Genomic DNA, 17,341 nt, shown 5'->3' on the forward strand with positions numbered 1-17,341 from the left:
TCAAATTAATGATGAACACATAGGATCTTGTTCATACTCTTATGGACCCCAATAATTATTGTAGCTCTAAAAGTTAAAAGAACATAGCCATATGTTTATACTTTCACAAGAATAATAGAATCATCGGGTCGGAAGGGACCCCAAGATTCATCTAGTCCAGCCCCCTGCAATGTAGGAATCTCCAAAAGAAGACTATTCCACTGTCAAACAGCTCTCCTTTCTTGTAACTTGAAGCTGCTGGTTCAAGTCCTACCCTCCAGAACAGGAGAAAACAAGCTTGCTCCACCCTCCATGTGAGAGCTTTTTAGATCTTTGAAGGTGGTTACCATATCTCCTTTCAATCTCTTTTTCCCCAGGGTAAACATACACAGCTCCTTCAACCATACCTCATAAGGCTTGGTTTCCAAACCCTTGATCATCTTGGTTGCCCTCCTCTGCAGATGTACCAGCTTGTCAACATCCCTCTTAAATGTGGCACCCAGAACTGGACACAGTATTCCAGGTGTTGTCTGACCAAGGCAGAATAGGCATAGTGAACACATCCAGACAACCTGTTTATTCAGCATTCATCCTGATTTACTTGCACAAAGCTTACACAGTAATTAGATTATGCCTGGTCTTTACTAAGCATTTGATTTGTTTAGGGGGCAGTTATATGACAAGAAGCACACATTCTGCATTCATTCAGATTTGTGGTGGCGAATTCATCCTACACTTTAACTGCATTCTGTGGCACATTCCAAACCACAAAGTCCTCCCCTGGCTGATACCAAAGTCCCAGGGTATGGTCTGAAGGCACATGAGGCCATCAACTTGGTAAAGCTAAGCATGTTTGAGGTTGGTCAGTGACAGGATGGTTCTACTTTGGGTTCCATGATGGAATAAGGATGGGATATAAAGGTAAGAAAATAAATAAATAAGGGTGGGTGTTCCATCTCTGCTATTCCCTATCATCCTGTTCTGACGGTAATTTCTTCAGGGGGCTGGGAAGAGTCCTGCAAGCCCCTCCCCCATTCCATTTATCCATGCTCTGGGCCGCCTGCGCATCTGGAACCAATAAAACTTTTATACTCCTTTTATACTAATTAGGGGACTGCATCCCACCACCCCATCTCTTCTGCCATCAACCCACTTTATTTCTGATTGACAGCCAGAGAGCCACTGAGAAGCCATCACTGGTAGGAAGGCTGACAGTGACTTACAAAGTCCTCTGAAAGTGTCAAGAAACCTTGCAAGGTCTATGAGAAGGCGGTCAAGAAGGTGCTGGTAATCACATGCCAGTCTGTTCTTACCAAACAGCATTACAACTTGAAGTATTGTGTTCCACCTCAAGAAGAACAGAGATATATTTTAGGATTACATTGACAAGTACATTTTGAGCATGAACCAAAGTGATTAATGGATATGGGATTTATTATTATTTGAACATTTTTAGCTACACTGCCATCCTATATAATCAACAAGAACCAAGCTACTTTTCACGCATGCCCATCTCAACTTGGAATGGGCACATTCTTTCCAAGCTTTTTCAGAGAATAGCCTGGATGGTTTCTGAAGAGTTCCCCCAAATCTTAAAAAGATCTATAGCCCAGCGCAAATGGAGTGCCAGTCTACCACTATCCCCAGCCTTTGCGGCAGATTATTTTTTTCCTGCCTCCACCTTTCCAAGACTTACCTTGCAAGTGCTTTTGACCTGGTAGTGAGAGAAATAGGAACTGAAAACAAGAATCACATGCAACTATTGGTAAGGATTTATGTTCTAAGGAAGGATGAAGGAAAATCTCCTCCCACAGCTAAAGCAGCTGCTGAAAGGTGAGTTTTAAGGCAGTTCAGTCTTGGTTGAGCTAATTTTAAAATCCAAACCAAAATTAATTTAGGCTCAGATAAACAAAGTGGATGTCTGTATGTATCTGTGTGTGTCTACTTTTGAACCTTCCCAGGTGGTCAATGATATAACGGGAAATTTAGGCTTGCACAATTAAAGTGGATTAAAGCCCTCTGTCACCTTAGGCAACAAATTGACTCCAAAAAGGAAACAGACTTTCTACTGCCATGAAAGTGATGAGAAAGATAAACACCTCACAAGCAAATCAGGATGGATGTAGGTTGTTTAACCTTCTTGCAAACAAATCAGAATGAAAGCTCAATAAAAACCTGAAATAATCTAATCTCTAAATAAGATTTGTGCAAGTAAATCAGGATGAATGCTTAATAAAAAGCGTTTCTGGAAGAGCCTCCAAAATCCACCAACATCACAACTTGAGATTCCCATGTGATCTGCCCCACACCTATGTATGCCATACATTTCCAGAGTTGTGGGATAGTAACCATGCCTTTTCAGGTGAAAAACAAGAACCTTTGGGAAAACAAGGAATCTTACCCCAAAGAATACCATAATTCAGTCTTTCTGAAATAACAGCAAAGACTAGATCCATCTTTTAAAACAAGAAAAACGTCGTCATTCTGCACTGCAAGTTAATGATATACATCCAGTGTGCTTTAACATCTTTATTTTTGCCTATTGCAATACCTTCGCAAAACAAAGAATACATTTAAATGAGTTTCTTTGTCCCCCTTTGGCTTGCGCTGTTTGCATTTGAGAAAATGTATTATACTCTGGCAAAGAACATTATCATAGGACATTATTGGCTTTTATACTGCTACTAAGCAACGTTCTCCCTAAATCAACAGCAGTTCATCAACAACACACCACAACTGTATATTCAGGTGGGCACTTATTTACTCCCTCCCATTCCAAACTCCACACATCTGTCTTCTATCTGATAAATTACTTTTTAGCTTGTGTGTGTACAAATACTATTTATTAATCTACTCAGACGTGTCTAGCAAATGTGTCTATTTTCCCTTAAGTTAAAATGAAAATGAACAAACACTTCATCAAATGTTAGGAAGGAAAAATATTATTTCATACATTGAACTGTCTGGGGTGGGTTTTCTGCAGTTTTGCCTGCTTTTCCTGTGCTGTTCACCTTGGCATTCACCCAAAATAGAGTAAATAAGCAGGGGAGAGAAGGGGTAGGTGGGGATCTTCTAGGACATCGCTGTGCAATTTGCAGTAGATCAACAAGGATTTATGGCTCCCAATTGTTTAACAACAGCAACTTACCTTTCAAAATAACAAATTAGACTGCTGAAATGAAGAAGCCTTGTAGAGAAAACCAAGTTTAGATTTTGGTGTGAAAGGACTGTGAACTCAAATACTGAAAGTTATTCCTGGGCTACAATAAAGTCAAAAAGTTTTGAAATTCCGTGTGTTTATCAACTCCCTTTCTTAGACCCTAATTTAAAATTGACTTCAGATAGTGGATTTTGGGAGTTTCTGGGAAAGAAACAATGCAAATCCCACAATATTGACATCTACCCACATCCATGTTATAGGACTAGAGACTGTGCAAGGGACTTTTTACCTTTTCCTCTTTGAAGGGCACGCCAAGAAATAAACTGTAATCCTTTGAAATTTAACAATTTAATACTGTTAAACCTTAAGCAGAATTTGCCAAGGCAGAGCAGCAGAAATAGTACAGATGATCTCTGGGGACACCTTGCTCAGAATGATTCATTCTGAGAAATACTACTTCCTCAAGCAAGGCCAGGCTGACTTGGCACTAGGAGTGTCAGGGAATTCTCATCAGAAATAGAAATCCCTACCCTTCATTTATAGATTCTACCATACCTTTATAAACCATTCACTGGTATATGCTGTAAGCATTTTGTGCACCTAAGTTCAATAGGTGAAAATATATTTAAAATGCAACCATAATGAACATAAAGGGCACAATGTCTATATCTTGTTTGGTTTAAAAAAATCAGGTATTATTATTAAGCAATATTATACACCTATTATTTGGTGGCGGTTATTGGAATGGGAGTGTATGGGGTGTTGGAGGAGGAGCAGGACACAGGCTGGACACATTGTGCTCCTTCTGGAGCAGTTTGTTCACCTCTGGTCCCCACACTCTCACCTGTGGCTCCTAAGAGCGGTCAGCATGTGACAGCAGCCACACCCAAGGAATGGTTTCCACTGGCTGGCTAAACCAGGTGAGGGGAGCGCATTAGTCTCAAACCCTCAGTGAGTTAGGGTTGAATTCAAAGGCAGGTCACTTTGGTGCTGTTAATGCAGGTATGGGTATCTGCAGCCACAATAGATGCAGCGATCCTCCAGCAGTTTGACTTTCCCCCTGGAGGCACACTCCATTGTTTCTTGAAACAGACAGATGCCAATAGTAAGATGGGAATCTCTTCAATATACTGCAGTTTTGGTGCAAAGTCACAATGGTAGCAGTTTCCATTTTCAGGAAGCTGCATGTGGGAGTCAAATACAAATTATATACTATATTAAAAACTAAGCTCCTTTAAAGTTGTAGAAACTGAATACCTGGAATAATTTATAAGCATACTCATTTGCATCCAGAAGTAATTGCGCCCTGAAATAAATTGAACCTAAGTTAGTCATAATTCATTTGAGACACATTGAGTTAAATTGGAACTCAATGTTATTTACTCTTGGTTCCAATCAGTGTCACTTGTTCTGAGACTTTTGACTGACAAGATTGTTCCCACTTCTTACCTAAAGTTAATTCATCCTTCTCTTCAGCTTCTAATAAATTGTTCTAAAATTTTGATAAGTTGCCTTATTTATAGGGATGTATACGTAAAGGTTTTAAACCATAATTAACTTTTATTTATATCAATTTTCCTTAAAGAATTACATAAGAAATGATTTTTAAATTTCAATCTTCTTTAAGTAAATTTAGTAAAGGAGATTAGGTGTTACTGTAAATTGTTACTGCTCTTTGTGTTAAGCCTGTAGTACGCCTCATTAGAAATGTTTTATACTGCTTGCTTAAATTTTAATATTTTAGACATTGATGTTATATTTTAAAATGTTTTTATAGCAAATACACAGGGAGCTTAGAAATTCTTGAAATAAATGAACTCATCAGATGCTATTACAACGATGAAGACTGTTTGTCTCCCATTCTTGTAAAACCCATAATCTCTCATCCAGTTGCCACTGTTTTCAAAGGAACTAATTTCCTTTAAGTTGTGCTCAGGATCAAGGTGAAAAATCTGAATATTGTTGCAGCACTTATTGATGCACATAATAAATTCAGTCAACATACACCTCTAGTGCAACATGCAGAAATACAGTGTTCCATATACAAAAATATACTGGAAAATATGGTGTTATATATTCTTTTGTTGAATTAAACTATTTAACCCTAGCTATATTTTCAAACCTACATCGTTGGGAATAGATAATACCAATTTAAACACAGCTTTGAGAATAGATTTTTGTTTTGTTTTTCTCCTTCTCAATAGTTATACTTTCTGATTTATGGCATCTGACAGTTGATTACCCAAGTGAGTCCTGTATAAATGTGCATTACACATACATCTTGACTCTTCGGAGGAACTAACTGTGTCAATATTAACCTGACCAAATTAAGAATAAGATGCCTCTTTTGTTCTTCACACTTCTCACATGGAGAGCACAATATGGCTTTTGTCAGAGGTGCTCCATCATTTTGGCTCAAGGAAACTGTCAGTACCGTTTGGGATCCGTTATTCATGGGCAGATATCCTGATGGGTCTAATGAAGCCTTTCTGCTGACAACTCATTTGCTAAAAATACCCAACCATCACAAAGTACAAATGAGGAATATATTTCTTTCCTCATTACTGTGTTTTTTCCCCGTCTCACAATTGGCAATTATGTCATGAACCCCAACGATCCTCAAGCTGGGATATGCTGAACTTCACTATGTAGACTATATATATTTATAGCCTCATCATAAGTCATGGTCAGTACTTCTGTTTCTTTTTTCTTACTATGAACTCACTCACTGACAAACTTTATGACATCTTTTAAATTGCAACATAATAGGGTAAACACCAATGTTATTGCACACATGCCGTGCCAACAGCCTGTGTGCCATTTGTTGAAAAATTTGAGCTAATTACTGCAAGCCCTCTGCTGGAAACAGGAGTGGGCCATTTTTTTAATAAAAGTTTTCAGGTAATGTCATCAAAGAAAAATAAGAACACATATTTTTGTCACATTAATCATTGCATGCTCTCTCTCTTTCACACCACACACAGTATTAAACCTTGTGGAATTAGCAACATACAAAACTAGATTGCACTCAGTATTCCATAAATTTACAGCAGGCAGGCATCTTTCATTAAGAAAGTCATGAGAATCGGGCCAAGGAAGCATGAGGATTCCTAGACAATTTCTTACCAATCCCATGAGTAGGATGAGTCACATATTACAGCTTAGTGGATAAGAACATTATATGTATGGTAAAAAAGAAGAAGAACGTATCTCATATGTAGCCATTTTGCATATTAATGGAGAATACCACAGGTAAACATTGTGGAACATATGAAGCTGTGTGTCTCAAAAATGCTTGAATTAATTCTGCACCGGCCTTTCACTTTCTGTGACTTCTAAGAACAAGCCACTCCTCCCAGTTCCAACCCATCTTCCTCCAGTCCCTCTGGGCCACCCTGTTCTTCCCCATGGTTGACATCTGTCTGTCTCAGGAGACAATGGAGGTGTGTGCCTTTGGGGCTGCAGTCAACTGTTATAGCACATGCTGTGGCTGTAGAGACTGATATGGAAGAGACATGTTTAGTTGCAGTTGGGGCAGATGAATGTGGCAGTTGTGCTGCTGCAGAAACACCATGGTGTTTCTTCTCCATATGCTGCTGAAATTCCCTTAGTTACTGTCTGGCATTGTTTTCTTGTGGTGCAACTATGACTTAATAATCACCATCTTGATGATATCTTTTTTCAATTATATATTTGGGAATTCCAACTCAACAGGGCTTACATTTAAGTGAGCATTAATAGTTCACTTCTACTGCACTAAATATCATATTTTTGTCAATATCCAGTGAAGATGCTTTTGCACAACCTGCTCCGACAATACAGCTGCTGGCTGGTAACAGCTTTTGTGACCAGGGTGGGAGAGAGGAGGCAGGGAATGGGATGTGGCATGGATCAGCACCCTACTGCTAGTAGTGGCTTGGCAGGCTAGTTAAGCCCACGCCCCCTCCCCTCCCCCTCCTAATGAGGCTAATTTGGTCACATTTTGGCAGGTAGGTGAGAGAGTTGGAAGGGCCGTAGCTGACCACTGTTAGGCGTCTTTAGGGGTAAGGTACAACCATTATCGTATTCTGCCTTTAAATACTCTTAGATCATACAACCCCACTCCATTTTGTCCTCTCATCCAATCACTCTTTTTGAATTTTTCTTAAGAGTTACTGTCTCTTGCTGTTCCACTGTTGCTCAGATTTAGCTCTTCCTTTTTTGAATACCCCTTTTTGGCTACCTGATTCAAACTTTTTAAAAAAAAAAAATACCATTTTTATCATCATGGTATTGAAATGTTACCTTATTTCCCTTCTTGCTAACTGGAACTGAAATACCACAACACCATCTGGCTGAATGAGAACAACACTGGTTTTTCTTCTGGTATTACAGCTATATTTATTGTGAAGCATGAGTATTTTACAGCTTCTTCCACTGTCCATAGTGCTAGCATGTTAATAGATTCCTATTTTTCTGTCTGCATATTAATTCTGTGGCAAAAACTTGACATTTAAAAAATAATAATATTATCCAATTCTTACGTTTGATGCCCCTTTAGCTCTACTTTCCATTATTTTTCATCTTTATCATGGTTATATTATTCACATTAATCTCTTCAGTTTTCATGCTTTTCCTCTTATTTCAGTGAGTTCTGCAGCTTGTCTTGTTTTATCCTTCTTTTCATTCTGAGCATCTTGTGTAACTTCTGTTTTTCTCTTCAATAAATTTGTTTTCCTGTTCAGATTCATTAGAAACTTCTTCTTGCACATAAAGATCTTCACAAGCCCGATCCTCCCTATTTTTTCGCTTTTATTCTCCCTTGCATATCTGTACTATTTTATGCACTCTTAGGTTCAGCCTCATGTTTCCTTGATCTCCTGCTTCTTAGTATCCGACTTCTCTCTTCTTTCACAGAAAACCTACTTGCTCTGGCCTTTGATTCCTTCTGTAAGTCTTTAAGGTGTCATTTGTTGCTCAAAATCCCTTTTCCTATATTTTCATTTCCCTCATTTTCTCTGCTTCCCTTATCCTTCTTATTGCAATTGTTGATTTTAAATCACAAGTTTTTAAGGAAGGAAACAGCACGGAAAAACCCTCAAAGAAATTTGAGGTATTGGGGGCAGGATCCAACTAGCACATCCCTTCAGCGCAAGGATTCCCACTTGCACAACGGGACTTTTCCTCCTCTCCTTCTTGTGTCCTGCATCCTCCCCAAATCTGATCCAAAGTGTCACCTAGAATACATTTAGAGGCATGTAGTGAGTAGAGAGGGAAGCCTCTCCACAAGTGGAAACACTTGTGCTGACAAGACGAGTTACTCAGCACTACTCTGGAGGCAACACTTTATTTATTTGTATTTATTTATTTGTACAGTATTTATTTATTTCAGCCATCTCTATGAAGCCCAACATCAAGCTTTTTCAGTAGTGTACAAAAAGGTTACAACAGGGATATCAGTTTCAAAATATCCCCCAAAATCAGAAAAAGCTTACTTTAAAAAGCAGCAGAAGTTCTCCCTATATAAACCATCTCAATTCTTCATCTGACATAGGAGCCAACTCCGGGGGGGGGGGGCTGGGTGCTTGGACACCGCCTTCAAGAGAGAAGCATTTCAGCTCCACCCTCCACAGCCAGGGAGTGATGCACCCTTTTGGGGGGGGGCTCAGACACAGAGGCAGAGGCATGTGCAGGCATGTGGCGTCACACGTCCGTATTGCGGTGTCAGGCACCCACAATCGTGAGGGCAAGCTGGCACCCCTGTGACCTGAGACCCTTCTTTCTGTGTCTCCTCCACGTGAGGTCCAGAGGGTGGCAAAATGAGAATGAGCTTTCTCTGGCTCCCCATTTGTGGAATGAATGCTCTCCCCAGGGAGGTTTGCCTGGTGCCTTCATTATATATTTTGAGGCGCCAGCAGAAAATGTTCTTCTCCAACCAGGCCTTTGGCTAATTAATACTCTACAACCTTTCAAATGTGTCTGTGGGAGGTAGGGGGTATTGTTTTGCTGTTTTGTTTTAATTGTTTACCTGTTTTTATCCTGTATTTTATATTGTGAACTGTTCTGAGATATTATGAAGAAGGGCGGTATAGAAATCTAATAAATGCTAATAATAATTCAGCAGGAATTATTCAGCAGTAGGGGAGCCTATCTGATTTTTACTGGGGTTGGATCTACACAGATATAAAAATACTATTAAAAAAAACCTAAATGAGATAATTTGGCATCTGAATGATTGATATTCATAATTGTATTATAATTTGGCATTGTTATAATGAGGCTATTAATGGATTATTGTAATTGAAAACAAAAAATGCTATAAAAAAGGTTCAGCTCTCAATAGAAATTTTCATTGGCTTTGGATGCTGCTCTACAGCGCCATCTAGCATCACATTTTAATGATGCATTTATAATGTTATAAATTGACCTGTGTAGCTGAGTCCTGGGTGTGAGTTCTCCAGAATTCAACCCCTGGCTCTTGGAGCAAGTTTCACAATACTGAACCATGGCTCCTTAGGGATATAAGCCACGGGAAACCACTAACAGTGAATACCTCCAAGACCTCAGTGACTGCGTAGCTGCTGCCCATTGTGACTGGTAGAGTGGACAGCAGAGAGATCAGAAACACAGTGAGAGAATGAGAGGCAGAGCCAACTAATTCCAGTTTTGTTTCCATCCTCCTTCCACCTACCAGGAGGTCCATAAGGTACCTATGATACTGATAAAGGGTATGTATTGGAAGCTGTTGTTTGTAGGTCTGCGGAAGACCTCTTTTTCTTGGTAGTGTTTTGAGTTTGGGGCATCAGGCTGGATAATACTCTGTGGCCCTTCTGCACCTCCCACCATGGCAGTTGCTTTTACCCCATTTTCAGCAATCCTCCCTTTCTTATTCATCCCCTCAAGTCATCTCATTCAAGAGGGTCACCTAATCCTCAGGAAGGGCTTTGGGGGGTATCCAGGAGTTGCTGGGGTGGCAGAAAAAGTCAACGTCCAGCCAGTGCCTCTCTGGATCCAAGCTGGTAACAGTAACAGTAATAATAATAATAATAATAATAATAATAATAATAATAATAATAATAATAATTTATTTATACCCCGCCCATCTGGCTGGGTCTCCCCATCCACTCTGGGCAGCTTCCATAGAAACCAAAAATACAGTAAAATATCACACGTTAAAAACTTCCCTGTCTTCTGAATGTCAGGTAGTAACAGTAACAACAAAAAAGACAACACGAAAAGATTAAATGTCCTGTGATTTAGTTTAAATAAAACAGGATGACTTTAAAGTGCTGTAATAGAAATAAAAAATAAACACAAATAGAACCAAATAAATAACAAAAAGAATAAATAAGAACTAACACAGCAAAACACGCCACACCACAGCAAAAGAAACCATAGAATACAATAAAACAACTTTAAAGGGGAATAATAAACTATTCCTAGAGCTATTCAAAACCAATCAAGAGGCTGCTTAGAGTAGGACAGAGGTTTTCAACTTTTCAACAGCTCCCTTGTCCAACTACATTCTTTCTGTGGCACCCCTGGGGGGCTCAGGAGCCCAGATATGCCCCCCTTGCCTGCAGAGCTGGCAGCCTCTCACCCCTTTTCAAACACCCTCCCTTGTGGAGTGTTCCCTCAGCCTCCTCTCCGCTCTCCTCTCCTTGGGAGTCCTCTGGGCAGCCACGGTTGCTGCCCCTGGTCTCTGAGCTGCCCCCCCTGCCCCAAAGAGAGGTGCCTCCTGACACTTCCCCACATGGGCCTGGGACTTGTCTGTCCATTCCCAGCGGCAGGGGCTGGTAGACTGGCTGGCTGGGCTCCCACTTGCTTGCTCACTCAGATGCTGCCTCTGCTCCTGGCAACCAGCACCCCCTGGCCAGCCCCAGAGGCACCATTCACCTGTGGAGCTTGTAGCAAGCTTTTAGGAGGCAAAGATCTGAGACATTATCAGAGGAGGGAGGGAAGGAAAGAGGGACAGAGACCAGTGTTGCCCGCGGTACCCCTGACCATCATTCAAGGCACCCCAGGGGGCCATGGTACACTGGCTGAAAACCACTAGATTAGGAAAATTCTGAGGCCATTTTCATCTATGACACAGCATAATCCTAGGCATATACTCAGAAGCAAATCTCGCTGAATTCCATGAATTTTACTCCCATGTAGTGTATATAAAATTCCAGCCATTAAATATGCATTCCAGCCTCTCCCGTGCTATTTGTAAATGTTTGGATGAGTGATAGAGAAATTTCATGTACAGTGGTACCTTGGGTTAAGTACTTAATTCGTTCCGGAGGTCCATACTTAACCTGAAACAGTTCTTAACCCGAAGCACCACTTTAGCTAATGGGGCCTCCTGCTGCCGCGCTGCCGGAGCACGATTTCTGTTCTCATCCTGAAGCAAAGTTCTTAACCTGAAACACTATTTCTGGGTTAGCGGAGTGTGTAACCTGAAGCGTATGTAACCTGAAGTGTATGTAACCTGAGGTACCACTGTATATCATAGTGCAAGGAGATTTTATATTTGCATTATATATTAAATTGATTCCAGGCATTTTATGTGAAAACACCCTTATGCAATACTGTAAATGAAAAATGTATGACAAAGGGGGGGTGTCAATAACCCATTTGTTTTCTACAACATAAAAGGATGATACACAGTTTTTCTCTTGTCAGGTATTCAGCAGAAATAGGCATCAGGAACGTCCTGAAGTGATAAAGTACAATAATCTCATGAATATCCAAAGTTGATTCAGAAAACCTTCCAAAATAGGAAGCAGTGTGGGGAACATTTTATGGGGACCATAAATGTTCACATTCTTGTTTATTACAGTATTTTGAGCATTGAAGCACAGAACTGCCATTCGAGCTTTTGGTTGTTTGCATTCAACACCACTTTTAAAAGTTACTTCAACAGATCCTTGATCCCCACCTTCACTCATGCAAAATTAACAGTAGAACATGAGATATTTGATATTAGACTTAGATGAGAAAGCACATCCTGGCAAAATGCCTTTGGCTTTTCTGCAGGTAATAGAGCACTAAACTGTGCAGAAAAATGACCTTCCTACTTACTGACCAAGAGCTGTCTAGTTTAATAAAATCGTCTCAGGTGTAAATTTATATTCAGTAATTTGTACCATGCAGTATAAGTCTCATGCAAACATGGTAATACGAAAACACATTTCTTGCTGTCAAGAAAATGTCTAGCAAAATTAATCAACCATTCAACCATTCAGGCTCTTTGCATACCCTTTTGTCAAAGAGGGAACGCTAAGAGATTTCTTTCCTCTTCCGTGCACTCATTGTAATAGATTGTAGAATCCATCAAGCCTGTGTTGATTTATTGAACTGTCTCTTAGCACAGCAGTAGAACTACAGCAAATGAACTGATATTATCTCCAAAAAAAGTAATGATCCAACAGTATCTGCTGTCTTTAATTCACTCCAACTTCAGATTATAGATTTCTTAAAGGACCTGACTTGTATGCATCTACAAACAACTTAACATCAAGAAAGACGGTGAAAATTCTACATTCTCATAATGCAGCCTTATTGATTGACAGTAAGAGTGAGGAACCTCAGACCCAGGGGCTGAATGTAACCCTCCAGATCTCTGTCTCTAGCCCTCAGAACTGTCCCCAGACCATACCCATCTCTCCAGGCCACACCCTTTGCACCATGGTCCTACTCTGTCATTTTGCCTGGCTGGAATGTGTCCTTGATCTGCGTCTTGCTTGCCTAGACAGATGTTGTGTGTGCATGCAGAAAACTCTGGATTTTGTACAGTTGGAACGTAGCCTACTCTTCAAAAGCAAGAGCCACATCCACTGCTCTGCCCAATTTTGCTTCCGGTCCCATCCACGTTTTCCTCCTGGCTGACATGTGACTCTCAGGCTACAATAGGTTCCCCACCCCTAATGTATTGTTCAGATGTTAACCACCCCGAGATCTCCGGGTATAGGGCGGTATATAAATTCAATTAATGGTGATGATGTCAGTGACCCTAGGGTTGTTTAACTTTCTTATTTGTTATTACTAATATTAGCAATAGTGTTTAAGGGCACAAGCCTATACACTTACCTGAGGGTAAGTTTCACTGAATTCAGTGTGATGCACTTCTGAGTAGACATGGATAGCAGTGCACTTTAAGTCATAATTTTTCTCAACTTTTGTTTGGTATACTGACCTCCCTGCTGCACCAAGGATTCCCTGCCCAAGCTGCTTCAGGTTGTAGCAGATGTTCTCCTGGAGACACCAAGTTTAGCTATCCTAGGGGATTTTAACATCCATGCCAACACAACCTTACAAGAGGCCACTCAGGACTTCATGGAAAGCATGGCCTCCATGGGGCTGTCCCTGAATAAGTTTGGCCCAACTCATAGTCACGGACATGCCTTAGACCTCGCATTCACCTCTATGGACGTGGGTAACCTGACACTTAAGTAAAAGTGTCTGATTGGTTTATGATTGTGCAGGCACACCAGAAACAATAGTGGAAGCCATGGCAGATGTTTGGCTTCCAAACAAAGTTTGAAAACCGGAACACTCACTTCCAATTTTTGATCATTTGGGAGCCGGAACATTCGACTCCCAAGGCTTTTGGCAGCCAAGGTACAACTGTACTGTTTTGGGGGGACAGAAGGCGGGCAGGTGCAGAGGACTCCCTGGTCCTGAATGGGGTAACTGTGCTCCTGAAAGACCAGGTATGCAGCCTGGGAGTCATTTTGGACTCACAGCTGTCCATGGAGGCGCAGGTCAATTCTGTGTCCAGAGAAGCTGTCTACCGTCTCCATCTGGTACACCAGCTGAGACCCTATCTGCTCGTGGACTGTCTCGCTAGAGTGCTGCATGCTCTGGTTATCCCCCGCTTGGACTACTGCAATGCGCTCTATGTGGTGACTCAGAACTGCAACTAATTCAGAATGCAGCAACTAGACTGGTGACTGGGAGTGGCCGCCAGGACCATATAGCACTGTTTCTAAAGGATCTTCATTGGCTCCCAGTGCGTTTCCGAGCACAATTCAAAGTGTTGGTGCTGACCTGTAAAGCCCTTAATGGCCTCGGCTCAGTATACCTGAAGGAGCATCTCCACCCCCATCGCTCAGCTCAGGCACTGAGGTCCAGCGCCAAGGGTCTTCTGCTGGTTCCCTCACTGCGAGAAGCAAAGTTACAGGCAGAGGGCCTTCTCTGTAGTGGCACCCACCCTGTAGAACGCCCTCCCTTCAGATGTTAAGGAGATAAAGAACTATACAACTTTTAGAAGACATCTGAAGGCAGCCCTGTTTTGGGAAGTTTTTAATGTTTGATGTTTTATTATGTTTTAATATATGTTGTAAGCTGCCCAAAGTGGCTAGAGAGACCCAGCCAGATGGGCAGGGCATAAATAAATTTGTTGTTGTTGTTGTTAAAATAAATCCTTTACATCTTGCAGCTCTGTAATTGTTATATCTAAACAACCATGGGTTTTTTCTATTTTCACATACAGCTTTGTAGTAAGACTCCATTTGTATGTATTTTGAAATACCATGCATATAGTGGGTATTTATAGTGAAAAGGATGCAGAATGCCAAGCAATCCACAGAACTATTTAAATGTGGATTTTATCCCTAAGCAGCATCCCCTGAAACCTACCGAGCAGCCCATTCATCACTCGCCAGCTTTGTATTTTTCTTCATAAAGATATATGACCTTTGCCCATTAGATTTCATTAGCAGGGCACCATACAAGGCTCCTTCGCAGATGACAGGCTAGAGAGCTAAACATCCTCGCCTGGAGGGTTTGTGGGAACAAACCCATCTTCAATCCTTGTCCCTGGGAGGCACTTTTAACACCTGCCAACCACAGCACTATCATCAGAAAAACATTTACAGATTTATCTTCAGGCTGGTGATTATAAGAGATAATTTGTTTGGAGTATGGATAAAGTTGGTCTAGCATAAACAAACTAGATGCTCAAATTACATGACGAACATCATTAACTATTGATTTAACCACTGCCGATCTGAAAGAGAAGAGACATTAGCTCAAAATGATAGGTTGTTTTAACTAAACTGTATTAGTCACAAATAGGAGTAAATTGTAGCTTGAGCATTTTATCTTTACTGTTTACATAGCACTTTACACTATATTCAGAGTATATTGATAGTTATACATAACTATGATCTGTACATTCATAAATGTACATACGAATATTTCCATATTTATAGTCATTTCTATGCCTAAACTTCTGCCAGTCCATCCATGGATGCTATCAGTTATAACTCTGTAGCATTACTTAGCAGACGTTAGCTAATTCCGAGTTAAGCATCAAATGCTTTATCCCTCTCCCACCACCATAAGGCAATATGCTTTATTTTAAGGTTGAATTCAATGTTTGTAAATATTCAGAATTCATATCCTGTTCTACCAGAATGAGAACTTTTGAAGTATTAGTCACATTGCATTTTAAATGTGAAAATTAACAATGCAAACATTTCTGCTTTGATTTTGGCAATTTCAAATATTTAAATCCCATAAAGGACAAATCATCCATACATATTAATTAACACAGCATGGAATGTATCAAATTCTGTCAGACACTATTTGTCATTGAACGTTATATGTCAAATATGGTAAGATTTCTAAAGATACCATTAACAGGCCACCTATGAAACGCTGGCTAATGCTAGACACGACTGTATGGCAAGCAATGCATCAAACAATAGTCATAGTTGCACATCACAGTAGATGAAGGTTTAGCATGATGTACAAAAGACAGAACAAGCCCAAGTGAGCCTCAGTACTGCTTGTTCCTCCCTTCCTGACAGATCGGAAGAGAGTTTCAGCTGTATTTAGTTCTGCTTTCCCTGAATCTGTTTATCATGTTCTCCACTCCAGAGTAGGATTTGTGCATTTTGTGCATTTTGAACTTGATCAGGTAAATGTGTGCTTGCAAAGGATATTATTTATGATGCATCATGTGAGTGTTTCTCAAATGTTATCATCTCTGATTAAAATGGGTACACTTTTTCAGTTTCAGGTTCACAGGAGTCAGTTGCCCCCATCATGTATGCATTATGTAAAGGACATCACACATAGAGCAGCTCCACTGCTGCCAGAGTGATACAGCACCAGCATCTTACCTCTTCCCTGGGCTCTCTTTTATATGTTGTCCTCACAAGTTAGGCACATTTTCTGGCATGGTTTAATCCCGGCCAAACCAACAATTCCCCTTTACCTCACAGCAGTCGGACCATAAAGTGTTTTGCAATCATGCCCATTTAGCTAGTTAGCACCAAACTATGTGCAATGTTTGAGCGGTGCAAGCTCTTTCTTTCAAAAATTGCCAGCACCAGGATCTGATCCAGATAAAAAACCTAGTGTAGGGGTAGCTGGGTGTTAATTCTTTGCCTTCTGCTGTAGTCCTGATCCAGAGCAGGGAAATGGTGTGTATGCCTGCAATTTACATTGAGAAAAAGCTGCCACTCATTCCAGGAGGAGCTCTCCCTGCCCACTATGCAAATTACAGATCTAGAGGTCTCCATTCCCCACACTGGAATCCTGAACTAGTTTGGGGGTCCCATACTGGCAATATATGAATGAAAAGGCTTGCAATCAGAGGTAAATAATTTAGTTTGGACCTCAGTGTCAGGATTACAGCACCACAAGCATAATACAATACACACAAACATAAAAAAATGCTACCATAAATGTCTGCCATAAAGAAACAAAATAAATAAAAGTTGTACTCCGTCCATCTGATTGGGTTGCTCTAGCCACTCTGGACAGCTTACAACAGATATAAAAACATAATAAAGCATCAAACATTAAATACTTCTCTATACAGGGCTGCCTTCAGATGTCTTTTAAAAGTTGCATCTATATTTTATCTCCTTGATATCTGATGGGAGGGCTTTCCACTTTCTTAATAATGTGGAATTAATAACACTGAAACCTCCCTTCACAGGCTTAGGCTGAACTAGGAAGCAATTCACACACACCCTGGCAGCCAAAAGCTCCTTCTGTCTTCAGCAACCCTCACAAAGCAGTACAGTTCCTGATGAAATATTTAATCTTTAGTTTCAGTTAGATTGAAAATAGCCTTAATGTGTACCTTTTCTGCACGTTTTTCAGTTTTTCTTATGTGGATTTATATGTATTAGGAGCCAAAATCAGATCAACTGTTTTACACCAGAGAATGGAAAGCACATTTATAAAATATAAAACAACTGTTTTAATCACCCTTTG

At 40.4% G+C, this 17,341-nt stretch overlaps 1 protein-coding gene across 9 annotated transcripts in view; it reads right to left on the minus strand.

Moving 5' to 3' along the window:
- Positions 1-17,341, minus strand: part of PRUNE2 (prune homolog 2 with BCH domain) — a 140,780-nt gene that overhangs the window by 50,424 nt on the left and 73,015 nt on the right. The gene's annotated exons all lie outside the window — the stretch shown is intronic.

The sequence above is a fragment of the Podarcis melisellensis genome (genome assembly GCF_964234715.1).
Source record: "Podarcis melisellensis genome assembly, chromosome: 11".
NCBI classification, from domain to species: Eukaryota; Metazoa; Chordata; class Lepidosauria; order Squamata; family Lacertidae; genus Podarcis; species Podarcis melisellensis.